This window comes from Emydura macquarii, unplaced genomic scaffold, assembly GCF_026122565.2.
Source record: "Emydura macquarii macquarii isolate MOO-44397 ecotype Brisbane River unplaced genomic scaffold, CSIRO-AGI_Emac_v2 contig_1390, whole genome shotgun sequence".
NCBI lineage: Eukaryota > Metazoa > Chordata > Testudines > Chelidae > Emydura > Emydura macquarii.
The window spans coordinates 4,811,555-4,825,561 of record NW_027131527.1 but is presented as its reverse complement, the minus strand read 5'-3'; the positions used below and the strand labels follow the sequence as shown (position 1 = coordinate 4,825,561).

The 14,007-nt window shown below is 40.3% G+C and overlaps 1 protein-coding gene across 5 annotated transcripts in view; it reads right to left on the bottom strand.

Moving 5' to 3' along the window:
- GRID1 (glutamate ionotropic receptor delta type subunit 1) overlaps window positions 1-14,007 on the bottom strand; it is a 710,419-nt gene that overhangs the window by 52,847 nt on the left and 643,565 nt on the right. The window lies entirely within an intron of this gene.

Genomic DNA, 14,007 nt, shown 5'->3' with positions numbered 1-14,007 from the left:
CTTAGGGTGCTTCCTGAATACTGTAAGCATTTTGAACATACATTATTTACCATATGCTTAGTTATTTTATTTACAAATGCACCCAATTACACCTTTGAGTGCATGTGCATAATTTAAAAATAGGACAACCAGCTCTCACTCTCGGGATTCAAATGGCAAGCATCTGGTACTCAGAACTCTCCCTGTCCCTCATGTCCAGTGAGCCTGACCCACTGCTCTCCAGCTCTCTTCCATCAGTTTCAACACCAGTCTCACTTTATTTGTGGGTCTGATGTTGGTATCACTGAAAGCATTGTAGCAAAATCAATAGGCCTCTCCGTGTGTTGATGATATCTATTCTTATTGGGCCAGACTAATCACTTTTCTTAAAATAGCAGCATGCCAATGTCATCACTTCCATAACTAAGAAACAGTATATTTTTTGCCATCTGAACTATTGTTTGTTCTCTATTTTTCATTAGCTGGATATACATAGTCATAAATCAGTGAAAATAAGTCAATGATTTATTTTCCTAGACTGACTCCAACATTTTGGGTAGGGGAGTGGATGCAAATCCCCTAACTGCACATGATTATTAAGGTAGGTTTTGTAACTGTGCCAAAACAGCTTCTCTAGGGTAATACCACTCTCCTCCAGTACACAGATGAGACCGGAAACACTCCTCAATTGAACAGCTGAAGAAGGTACACACACGGAAAAATCAGGTTTTATTCAGCAAAGCAGATAAGTGCATGAAATGAAGTTAACGTATGCCAGCTTCCCATTGTTAAGAGACTGTTCCTTCCAGGAAAGCTGTCCTCCCTAATAGTAAACCATTTGTGATACACAGTAATAACTCATTAAAGATCCCAGTGCAAAAAAGGATTCTGAAGGTGGGGGGGAGAGGAACCTAAAACATCAAAAACATTTCCCATCTCCTGAAAAAAAAAAAAGTGATGGACAGCTTTCAGCAGCATATTAATTAACAAGAAAAAAAAAAAAGAATACCAATTCCCATCTCATAAAAATCCCTTAAAATGTGATACATTAAAGATAGTCTGTCTTATGTCTGACACAAGCAGGAGTAACACAAATAATTCCAACTCTACTTAAGAGGATATAAGATTTTAAAAGCCTCTGTGAGTAAAAAGTTAGTCATGATCCATGATGGAATGTAAAAGAACACTGAAAGCTTCTGGTGGAGAATGGAGGACACAGCCGGTGATTAGCGTGGGAAAAACAAATAAACCCTGTTTCCAATCCCAAAACCTCCTTTTCCTCTACAACTAGCTAGTCATTCCTATGCTGAGAGAAACTTGCCAAGGATTGTGAAGGTTATAGTAGGCTGTGTCAGACAATAGAGATAGAAAAGAAAAAAAGAGTTCCCAAGGAAAACCAATAGAAATGTCCATTTGAGAAAGGAGAATAAAAGGGATCTCAGTGCTACAGGAGTTACACTTGGAAAGGAAAATTGTGTAAAGACACTTTCAAGGTGGGTAATGTGTTCCATATCTTCACCTTTGCTGGGTGGATCCACCAAATCTGGCCAGACAGTTTGTATTTTTGTGCATTAAATCTGTTAACAATAAACAAAGTTGAGTGGTTCCACTTTTAATGTTTGCCACTACATAATGTGAATTTTTACAGTGAATTCTAAAAGTTCCTCCGAAGTTTCAAATATGTGCACAATACTGCTCCATATCTTGAATGAGCTAGAAAGTGTCATATACTACCTTGAGTTCTCATTTTGCACTGAAGTTAATCAAACTGAGGACCTGGAAGACCATACTTTGGGGTGATTATATGAACTGAACTTCTGAGCTTTAATTCAAAGCTTTAAATATGAAATAGAAGCAAACCTATAGTATTATGATGTTAGTCACTGTTCACCACTCTGGTACTAGCCAGTGTTGCTCTAGTAATACAATAGCAGATATTTATATTTTCAGCTGTTTAGAGCAATGGCAGGGAAAGGCTTCCCTTATGTTATAGGATGTTCCTGCATCTTTCTGATATAAATTCTAAACTAAAATAGTACTATAATGGCACACGGTGATTCTCATACTCATCTTGGTGCCATTGAGCACATGGTATCAGAAAAGAACTGGGATATATCCCTCTTGCCGCCAGATGTGAAAGAAATACTGATATTTTCTACCTGAAGTGATAGCAAATCAAAATACTGCTATCCAGGAAAGAAAGCTGAATTCTGCTTTCCTAACAGGCTTTCGATGATAGTTCCTAGTCACAGATCTAGGTCCATATTTTAAGAGGGACCGTGGAGTTGCAGCTCACTTTAGCTAAATATATGCTGATTAATTATGGGCACTTTTGAAAGTACATCTCAGAGTTCTGCTGCTCTTCTGTGAAATCCTGTACCCCTGCTAGTTTGGATCCCTTTATGAGACTGTGCACTAAATGGGTAACTGGAGAATATGGATCCTTCACATGGAAGAGCTATTCTCTTATATTAACAACTGTGGATAGCACAGAGAAATGATATAATAGTAAAATTTATTTTAATTTAATTATATTTTTTCTGAGAGGATCAGTTTTACTGGTAGTTCCATGAAAATAGCTATCCTTTGTCCCAGGTTCTATATGGCATCCTACTTTGAGATTCTTGATATCTTCTAAGGATGAATATATCCAGTGGATGGAACAAGATTTGACTGTACAAAAGAAAAGCAAATACAGTCAATATGCAAACACTGTATGGGGAAAAGACACTCAGCTTACTACAAGGGATTGTAGGCCTTATAAGTATCTAGATAGAATATGGTATAGTGGATAAAGGATAGACTCCCATTCCTTGCAATGGTGAAACACAAAAATTCAAGTATAGGTGTTAGTTTGCTTTGCATTTGGCTGTTCCTAGGCTAGAACGGATTTTCATAATGGAAGACACGGTCTTTCTTCTTATTCTTGGCTTGGCCCTTAAAAATGATGGCTGGTGGTAATCTTTATGGTTAGAAAATGTTTTTAACTTTAAGACCTATTCTGTCTGAACTGTTGTAGTGATTTTTACTATGCTTTTTTAATATCCTTTTTATTAGAGTTTTTATTGGTTCATACAGGGCATTATATCAGCATCTTTACAGTAGAGCCAATGGAACAATAAACTGTTCTATTGGGGAAAAAAAAACCTCTTCTATCACTGCATCCTGCATTGTGTCCTCCTGTAGCAGCCAGACAGAAAAAAGTATAACAGAAAAAAACATATGGAGGTGGGATTACTGAGAGGAATGATTCTTGCAATATAAAGAAACCAAATATAAATAGAGCAGTGAATGGAGCCAATGATTAGGTGGGAGGGAGGGAGGAAGCTGAAAGATGACACAGAATGCATACAGCAGTTCTGCTTCTGAGATTGCAAAAGAGTAGACTATATTCATGAAAGATGACACAGAATGCATACAGCAGTTCTGCTTCTGAGATTGCAAAAGAGTAGACTATATAAAACAAGAACTTCAAAGAAGCAGAGAGGTGAGAGGTTCCAAATCCCAAGATTCAAACCAACCCATTGAATATTGGCTGAAATATCATAACAACTGCTATTCTTGTTAGAGTTCCACCATTCCAGATGAGGGAAAGAAACCATGCAAAAATCAAAAGATTTAGCAGAATAGTCACCCCTGTGAGTCAAAGGATCAAGAGCCCAGACAATGAGTTTTGGTGTAGTCATCTCCAAATCACTGTCCTTGTTTGGCCTCTAATCCAAACATTGATCTAAACTTAATCTGGATCTCAACACTGACTCCTCAATCCATTTCAGCTACAGAACTTCCCAATAAGAGTAAGAACGAATAGACACACAGATTACACTACAGCACAGGAAATGACAGAATTCCACCAGCACCTGAGTCTTCCAACAGCCTCTGCTATAACCCTTATTTTTCAAACAACAGCTGGAGATGTGTAATGCATGTTCAGCTTTCAATTGCACTGTCCGAATTTTGCATTCACAAAAATGACTAATGCTAGTGTTTGTCCCTATACAGTTTCACACATGCCCAACAGGCATGGGAGGTTAGTATCCATCCCCATCTGTTGCTGAACTATGGGGATTCACTAGTAGAAAGAGATGCTGGTGTGGACAGCTCCTAAGAAGCTCCAAATTTTGTGTAGTCTGGGGCTTCCCAGGAGCACTTTATTGCTGGCATCAACACTGAGGAAATGAAAGGGGGGAGCAGCAGCTTTATTACATTTCTGCTTGTGGCTAGCGCTGGGGTAGGGAAAGAACGGTACTGGCAGGAAGGATGATCTAGAGTCTTTCCCCTTGAATTTCTGTGCCATGGTGAGTAGGCTGCAAAGCATTTCCAAAGAAGTCTCCTCTGTGTGCACTAGGAGTGAAAGCAAGCCAGCCAGAAGTCTCAGAGGCAACTATTGCACTACTGCTGGTGGTGTTTAACTCACTTGAGTCCTGTACTCTTTTTAGCCATCTCTCTCTCATGGGGTACTTAATCTGCTTATTTAATGACTGAAGCCTTTCCTTACTGGCCTTAAATGATGATGATTTTTTATAATTCCCCCCCCCACACACACACGCTTCTTGCCCATGTGCCTCGGGTGCTGCATAGACCCTTTGTAAAAATAAACATAACAAAATTAACCATATAAGAAAACCAAATGCAATATTTAAAAGCCAAATCTTGTGGCATCATTAACAGAAGGGCTGCTTTCAAGGAGTTCCAATTTAAGATCCCAGCAAGTGCAGATTCCTACAAGTTTTCTTGCTACCAAAAGCCATCATAACAGTTTCACTATTTCAGATGAAGCTGCTGCTTTATTCCCGAATCCCAAGTTTTTTCTCTAAGGCCGTGTCTACACTACGGGGACTACACCAGCATAACTCCATAGCATAGCTGCAGCCTACAGTGGCAGAAAGGGTTTCCAAGATTCCTGCAGGAACAACATCTCCCTGAGAGATGGTAGCTTGGTCAACAGAAGCATTCTTCCATCAGTTTAGCTGCATCAACACTGAGGGGTCAGTCAGCATAGTTTTGGTACTCAGGGGTGTGGAAGTAAGCCTTCCACTCCATTTTCTCTATGTGGGATTTTCACAGAACATTCTCCTTGATTTTATTGAATGTATGTGTTTTCTTTTCAATGGAACTTACAAGTCTATTTTAGGTTCTTATGTGGCCCCCATTACTGTAGATACCTGAGCATTTCATAATCTTTAATGTATTTATCTTCACAACTCCCCTGTGTGCTAGGGAGATACTGTTCGATCCCTTGCACAGATAGAAATCTGATGCATAAAGAGGCTAAGTGTCTTGTTCAAGGTCACACAAGAAATCTGTGACAGAAGAGGAACTTCTCCCAACACACTGGCCCATTCTTTCTACCAGCATCCTGGGAAAGCAGGCAAACTATGGTAAAATTTCAGCTCTAAAAACAAAACAAAAACCCACAACAAAAACAGGAAAACTTGGGAATTAAGCTCAAATAAAGAAACCCCAAATCATGAGATGACACAAGAAGCAATTATAACAGCAGGCATAATATACTCTTCATGTGCAATGAGCAAATGAACATGTACAGATGTATTTAAAATATTCATAACGTCTGATGCAAGGACCTATTTGACAAAAGCTCTAATTTACACTCCTTTGAATTTGTAGACAGCCTACTTTATGCCCTAGTTTTTACAATGTGGTGCTTAATTACCATCAGAAACGCTCTTCTAAACCTGGGTTTTGGAATATATATGTATGGAGCTGTTGAACTGCATGTATTTTGCTTGCTAACAAGGAGCAAAGATGGAAGTTACATCATTGCTAATTAAACTCATAATTACAAATGGGTGGCTTAGTCAGATAGCAGATCCCTGGTTGCCATAAAATATAACAGACAAATCAAAGTAAAATCTATCATGTAAAAGTTTAGACCCATTTTTGGTAGATTGTCTCACTGGAGGGCTCCACACTTTACACGCTGTTCTGAAGTTGGCAATTGGGAGGTAAATTAGAATCGCTTGGGCCTAGGCAAGAAAGAACACTTGGGATTTTCCTGGGATTGTCTAGTGATCATTTGATTTTAATTGCAAGGTTCCTATAAGATTTTTTCCCTTATGGGACTGACATGGCCTCTCAGCCTTTCTCAGCAGGTTTGTCTGAGAATTTCTCTACATTCTGAAAACTTTTAAAAATTACTCAATAATCAATCCTGGTAGAACGTGGATCATTGTCTCTTACCCCCAGCTCCAGACCAGCTGCCTCCTGCAGCACCTCCTCACCAAGTGCCACAAATCTGGTCCCTAGGGGACACTATGTTCACCTGCTCCTCTGTCCCAACCTGGGTAATCTGTGCACCTTGAAGACCCACTGAACTCAGCTGGAGATGTGAGTGCTCTGCACTTCTGAAAATCAGACTCTTGGACCTTATTGCCTTGCTGTTTTCTACAGCATTCCCCCGGATGCTGAGATCTTAAGGGGGCACTGATGATTGTGCACATTTCAAAGTGCCCCTTAAGACATCCACCTTGCTCAGTGTTGTAGGTCTGGGAACAGATCAAGAAAATGGACAGAGAGGTATAAGAGTTAGTAGGAGGCTAAGAAGTGTGAAGAAGGGGAAAAAGGGATGTGGCAACAGCCTTCAAAAAGTGGGGGCTAAAAAGCTGATGGTTACAGAATTATGAAGTGTAGCTCACCAGGGACTGTAGGATGGTGAAGGATGGACAGCAGGGGTTCAGTACACTTCTGGAGCTCTATACCTTGCTGCACCTCCCTAATGCTGTCAATACGGAAGCAGAGGGAGGCAGGATGGGCTGGAGGCTCTACCTAACATCCAGAATGCTGGAAAACTCCTGCAGTGTGTGGGAACTCCTGAGACGTTTAGAAAGTCACAAGAGGGGAATTATGTGCTTTTGGCGAAGATGCTTGTCCTACAGGATTCCTAGGCTTGGTCAGGCCAGAACTTCTGTTGTTCTGAGGCTTACAGAGAGTCTTTGAGCCATCTTCTCCAGCCTCCTCTCAGATACTGCATTGTCTGGTGTGTTGGGAGTGCTTTCTGCTCCTTGAGATTCTGCTCCTAATCTGGCTAATTTTCCTTTCTGTGGACCTTAGGAGGAGCACTGGAGCTTCAATAAGGGTCTGACAAATCTTGTAAAGCTGATCAGGTCCCTGGTCTTTAAAAGCCTGCTGCCATTCTGAAGTTTTTAATCTTACACTTTAATTTAATGACTTTGCTTTCCAACAGCTCAACTTTGCTCTGGCGCACGTCTCACCAAGATCTTTCTAACAAACACCATTTGTGGTTTCTATGACAAGCCATTTTGTAGCTGGCATATGGAGAACAAAGACTATTAGAAGAATGATTGACATCTGTTTATTTTCTCCCATATTTCAGCTCTCTGCTAGTCACAGACCACACATGCTAAATTTGAAGCCGAAAACTGTTTTGCTAGTATTTTTTTGGAGGGGAGGGGGAGTAAAATCAGGTTTGTAATGAACAATTTAACTACATTACAGCTACTCCTGCACCATAATACTGGTTTCCACCCTGCTGACAATTTAACAGAAGCAATACTGCACACCAAAGGAATCTTCTATGGAGAGAGAGATAACAGCATATATTGATGCAGAGTGTGAGGGATCAGTTTCCTAACACTGAAAGTAAATACTGGAGAATTTGATAGTACTCAGTTGGTAGGAAAATTGTCAAAATTATTTATGGTGACTCAAATCTCACTATGGGCAGGAAAATATATATATTTAAATTTCATTTATATATTCCTTTTTGGATCTAGGAAAGGCCTTGTCTGGAAATGTTCTAGTGGCTAGTTCAGAAGGGAGACAAAAGTTATTCATGTTATTCATTACTGTGCTGAAATCAAGTAGTAGTAAGATCTGAGAACTGGTAGAATAGGGTCTGAGACAGCAGAAGAAACATATGGCAGGGATGAAGTTTCAGCCTCAGGAAAATCCCTCACTCTGTGGCTTGTGATGAATTAATTTTTAAGGAAAGCTGTGCCTAAATGACTGGTGCATGGAATCATCTCCATTATATTGAAGATGGAAGAGGGCAGTCAGTCTTTTGAGCACTTTCATTATTGCTTTCAGGGAAAATGGCATTAATGTGATATTACAAGCTTTAACTAAAAACCGAACACAAATCTTAAAGGACCAGATTCTTGGCAGCGGACCAAATCAGTTAGTGACACAAGTGGCTTTAAACCACTTTTACATTTCCTGATGTTTAAGCTGTCTGGCCCCTAGTATAAGTTAGAGCAGCCTTCAAGCTGCTGTAAATTGTGCTTGGCTTCTTCTAGCAACTGAGGACGGTTAAGGAGTAGGGACACCCTGGCCTCACAACCTTCTCTTCCTCACTCCCAACTGGGGGCTTGGAGGGGTGAAGCAGAAGCTGTTTCAGGATTCTATACCATCTAGGGATTTTCCCTTATACAACCAGAATCTTCACAGGACAGGATCTGCCAGCTTTCCACCACCAGAGTGTTGCAAAACAGCTATAGAAGGTGTGACAGGGCGCTATCAGCAGCCCCCTGATCACTGACATTGCTGCAGCCTGAGGAAGGTTACAGGCCTAGCTGAGGGCAACTGTACACTTTCTGTTGGAGGATTGTGAACACCTGGGTGACAATCACTGAGGCAACAAGGTAACTGGGGAGAATATAAAGGGAAGAAACAGGAAGCAAGAGGCAGTACAGAAGGAGCTCAGAAGGAGGTTTCAGGGATGAGGGCTCCAGGGAAGCCTATGCTTGCTGTAAGCCTGTGTTGCATGGTGTTACTATGTAAGAGAAGAAAAAATACACACCTTGGTGAAAGATAAAGAGCCCGATGTGTGTTTGTGACTGTGAAACCATCTGAACTAGCCAGGCAGTGAGGATCACCAGGCAGCAACAGAGTCGCCTGTGACAGATGGGCTGAGAATTTGGGCCAACATCTTTCTATTAGTCACCGAATAGATGTGTAACTTCAAGCTCACGAATACTATATTTTCAATCTAATGTAATATATGAAGAAGTAGTTATTTCTTGCCAATTTAGGGTTGTGTGTGTGTCATCTACTATACAGAACTTTATGACATGTCAGACTTAAATTCCCAAGGGCATTTAGCTCCTTTTTTTAATAGGATATTTTGAGAATAGTTAGAGGGTTTCATTATCGGTTATCTTTCATTCAGTTTAGGAGTAAAATGGGATGACTCATTCGACCAGTGTCTATGAAATAGGTTTGTGGAGAATCAGGAAAGGCAAAAACGCCAAAAAGCAAGGAAGACGAAGGACCAGCATTAATTACTCTCTGCAGCATCAGATGCCACAGAGTTCTGAGAGTGACCTGCTGTAAGAGAGATGTACTGTATGAGGGAAACCAATTATTGTTGTTCTCTGATCTTAGCCTCACTATTCAGGCCAGAGGGAAGGAACTGGCCATTTTGAGATGCTCCTCTTTAGATGAAGGAGCTAAGGTCTCAAACATGTTTGTAGCAACAGTCAAAACAAGGTTTTTTCTAGCAGCTAGCATTGCAAGGTCAACCTGGTATCTGAAAATGAAGCTGTGTTGATTTTTGCCTTGTCATGGACCATAAGGAATCTGGTATTGGGAACTGGCAGGTGCCATTTTGCTGACAGTTGGCAATAATTACATTTCAAGGGCCATCTCTGCAAATGCACTGCATGTCATAACTAAAGATAAAAGGCTGATTGCTTTCTGAGTCACAAGACAAAATCTAATGGGTCCAGTAATTGAACTATCATTCTATAGATTTAGGTAGAGATTTTCCAAGATGCTTAGTGGATTTGGATGCACAATTCAAATTAATTTCAATAGGAATTAGGCGTCCAAATCCCTTGAGAGGTTTTGAATACTTCAGCCTTAGTGACCTTCACTAACAACATAGAAAATCAGCTGTTGATTTTACCTATCCACTGAAGTTTCTTTACTGCATCTATTGTGCTTTTATCTTCCACTGAAATCAGAGGAGTTTTAGGAAGCATCTGATAGATTGCACAGCCAACTCCTTCTATTTACAAGAAACTGGAACATTCAGAAGTAGTTGAGTAAGTCATTTTTCAAGCTCTATGGGTCATTGTTCCTGACTTGGGCTGTAACACTGATTTGCACATTGTGCTTCCACCTCAAACCCATATTACAATTTGTTACGGAAGTCAGGACTGAGCAATGTGGCAATCTGCAGCACTCATTGTCTACCTTGGGCAAAGCCTTCTTATACCTGCTGTGCCAATGAGGCATCTCCTAAAGGAGCATTCTCTGTTTGCGATGTCATATCCACACACACTATTATAGTATGTATATATAAACTGACGAGTTATGGTATAAAGGTTTTATTAATATGAGCTTGGGATGACAATATTACTTATCAGAGATTAAGTCAATTGTGGCTGGACTACAGAGAGGATAAAAGGGATATTACTGCAGCCAGTCATGTGAGTTCTCCTTTAATTTACGGAGTAGAAGCCGCTATGTTAGTACAAGGATTCTAGTTCCACCTGCCCCTGTATATGCATGTGGGAGATACATATAATCATCTTCTTTTTGGTTATGCCACTTTTCCTGATGAGGGTCACAGCAGCAGCATGGAGAGAAGGGAAGACCAGACCTCCCTTTCTTCCACAACAGGTTCCAGCTCCTCCTGGGGGATTCCCAGGCGTTCCCAGGCCAGCTGGGAGACATAACCCCTCCAGCATGTACTGGGTCAGCCTTGGGGTCTCCTCCCAATGGGACGTGCCTGGTATAGTTCCAAAGGAAGCCTACCAGGTGGCATCGAATCAGATGCCCAAACCACCTCAGCTGATTCCTCTCGATCCGGAGGAGTAGCAGCTCTATTCCGAGGCTTTCTCGAATAGCCGAGCCCCTCACCCTATCTCGGAAAGTCAGTGCAACCATCCTGCAGAGAAACCCCATTTCCATTACCACTCAAACAACAATTCATTACATCAGCACCTACCAAAGTTAGAAGAAGATTCTGTGTCCCTTCATAACACTGGGACTCTTCCCTTTCCAGTGGAATAAAGCTCTCATTTCACCGATAGGCAATGGGATATTGGACCATAAACCTGTCCCTGGGGAAAGACTGAAGGCAAATTTCCTTCCTTGCACTTCATTTGAGTGCATAAGGTAGTAACTGTAGTGCGGAAGATGTTTTATTAAGTGTGTATTTCTCCACATATATTTTGGCAATATCACAGGGATAAATTACAAAGCCTTACATAAGAGCGGCAACACTGGGTCAGACCAGTGGTTCATCTAGCCCAATATCCTGTCTTCCGACAGTGTCCAATGTCAGGTGTTTCAAAGGGAATGAACAGAACAGGTAATCAAATGGTCCATCCCTTTGCCCATTACCAGCTTCTGGCAAACAGCAATCACTGCCCATGCTGGCTAATAGCCATTGATGGACTTATCCTCCATGAACTTATCTAGTTCTTTTTATAATCCCTTTATAGTCTTGGCCTTCACATCCTCCTCTGGCAAGGAGTTCCACAGGCTAACTGTGCATTGTGTGAAGAAATACTTCCTTTTGTTCGTTTTAAACCTGCTGCCTATTATTTTCATTTCATGATGCCTAGTTCTTGTGTTATGAGAAGGAGTAAATAATACTTCCCTATTTACTTTCTCCACCCCAGTCATGATTTTATAGACTGCTATCATATCCCCCCCCCTTAGTCCAAACTGAAAAGTCCTAGTCCTTATTACTCTCTCCTCATATGGAAGCTTTCCCATATCCCTAATCATTTTAGTTGCTCTTTTCTGTACCTTTTCCAATTCCAATATAACTTTTTCTAAAAGGGGCGACCAAATCTGCACACAGCATTCAAGATGTGGGTGTACCATGGATTTCTAAAGAGGCAATATGATATTTTCTGTCTTATTATCTATCCCTTTCCTAATGACGCCCAACATTCTGTTAGCTTTTTTGACTGCTGCTGCACATTGAGTGGATATTTTCAGAGAACTATCCACAGTGACTCCAAGGTCTCTTTCTTGAGTGGTAACAGTCAATTCAGACCCCGTTATTTTATGTGTGTAGTTGGGATAATTCCAGAGGGATAGCCATGTTAGTCTGTATACAGCAAAAACAACGAGAGTTCTGTGGCACTTTAAAGACTAACACATTTAATTTTAGCAGGCATAAGCTCACTTCTGAGCCTCACGAAAACTTATGCCTGCTAAAATTAAATGTGTTAGTCTTTAAAGTGCCACAGAACTCTAGTTGTTTTAGTTTGGATAATGTTTTCTAATGTGCATTACTTTGTATCTATCAACATGCATCTCATCTGCTGTTTTGTTGCCCAGCCATCCAGTTCTGTGAGATCCGCTTGTAACTCTTCACAGTCTACTTTGGACATAAGTATCTTGAGTAGTTTCTATTATCTGCAAATTTTGCCACCTCACTGTTTACCCCTTTTTCCAGATCATATATGAATATTTTGAACGGTATTGGTCCCAGTACACACACCTGGCAGACACCACCATTTACATCACTCCATTCTGAAAACTGATCTTTTATTACTACCCTTTGTTTCCTATCTTTTAACCAGTCACTGGTCCAGGAAAGGATCTTCCCTCTTATCTCATGACAGCTAACTTTACTTAAGAGCCTCTGGTGAGGGATCTTGTTAAAGGATTTCTTAAAATCTAAGTACACTATATCCACTGGATCACCCTTGTCCACATGCTTGTTGACCCCCCTCAAAAAATTGTAGTAGATCAGTGAGACATGATTTCCCTTTACAAAAACTATGTTGATTCTTGCCTCACAAATCTTATTAAGCTATGTCTGATAATTCTGTTCTTTACTATAGTTTCAACCAATTTTCAAGGTACTGAAGTTAGGCTTACTGGCCTGTAATTGCCAGGATTGCCTTTGGAGCCTTTTAAAACAAATTGGCATTACATTAGCTATCCTCCAGTCATGTGGTACAGAAGCTGATTTCAATAATAAGTTACATACTACAATAGTATTATTACATACTATAATAGTTTTGCAATTTCACGAGTTCCTTCAGAACTCTTGAGTGAATACCATCTGGTCCTGGTGACTTATTACTGTTTAATTTATCAGTTTGTTCCAAAACCTCGTCAAATGCCACCTCAGTCTGAGACAGATTTGTCACCTAAAAAGAATGATTCAGGTTTGGAATCTCCCTCACCTTCTCAGCTGTGAAGACCGAAGGAAAGAATTCATTTAGTTTTTCTACAATAACTTTATATTCCTTGAATGCTCATTTAGGATCTCGATCATCCAGTGGCCCAACTGGTTGTTTAGCAGGTTTCCTGCTTTTGACGCACTTGAAATTTTTGTTGTTGTTACTTTTTGAGTCTTTACCTAGCTTCAAATTCTTTTTTGGCCATCCTAATTATATTTTTACACTTCACTCGCCAGAGTTTATGCTCCTTTATATTTTCCTGAAGAGGATTTAACTTCCACTTTTTAAAGGATGCTTTTTTGCCTCTAACTGCTTCTTTTACTTTGTTGTTTAGCCATGGTGGCACTTTTTTGGTGCTATTACTATGTTTTTTAATTTGGGGCATACATTTAGATTGAGCATCTCTTATGGTGTCTTTAAAAAGTTTGCATGCAGCTTGCAGGGATTTCACTTTTGGCACTGTACATTTTAATTTCTGTTTAATTAACTTGCCAGGTAATGTCTCCTCCTTTCTCCCCAAATACGAATTTACTTCCCAAAATTACATAGGCATGAAGTGCAGGGCACTTGGGGAGTTAGTCCACATTTGAGGAAAAAGAAGGAAACCTTTCCCTGGCAAATTGATTTTGTTTTTTTTAATGGCAGCTGTCCGGAACTGCCCAGAGTCTTGAAAATACTCTCATGTGATATGAATTAGTGGACTGAGTGCAAGGAAAGGAAGACAAAGGTGCAGGATAAATGCAGTTTATCACCAGGGTCCATAATTTATCACAATGATACTGTGAACATATATGTGGAGAAATATATATATTTAATAAAACAACTTTCTTACTACATCTACTACCTCAGAGTCCGATTCTGCTATCCTTTCTCCCTTCATAGCAGTACCTTA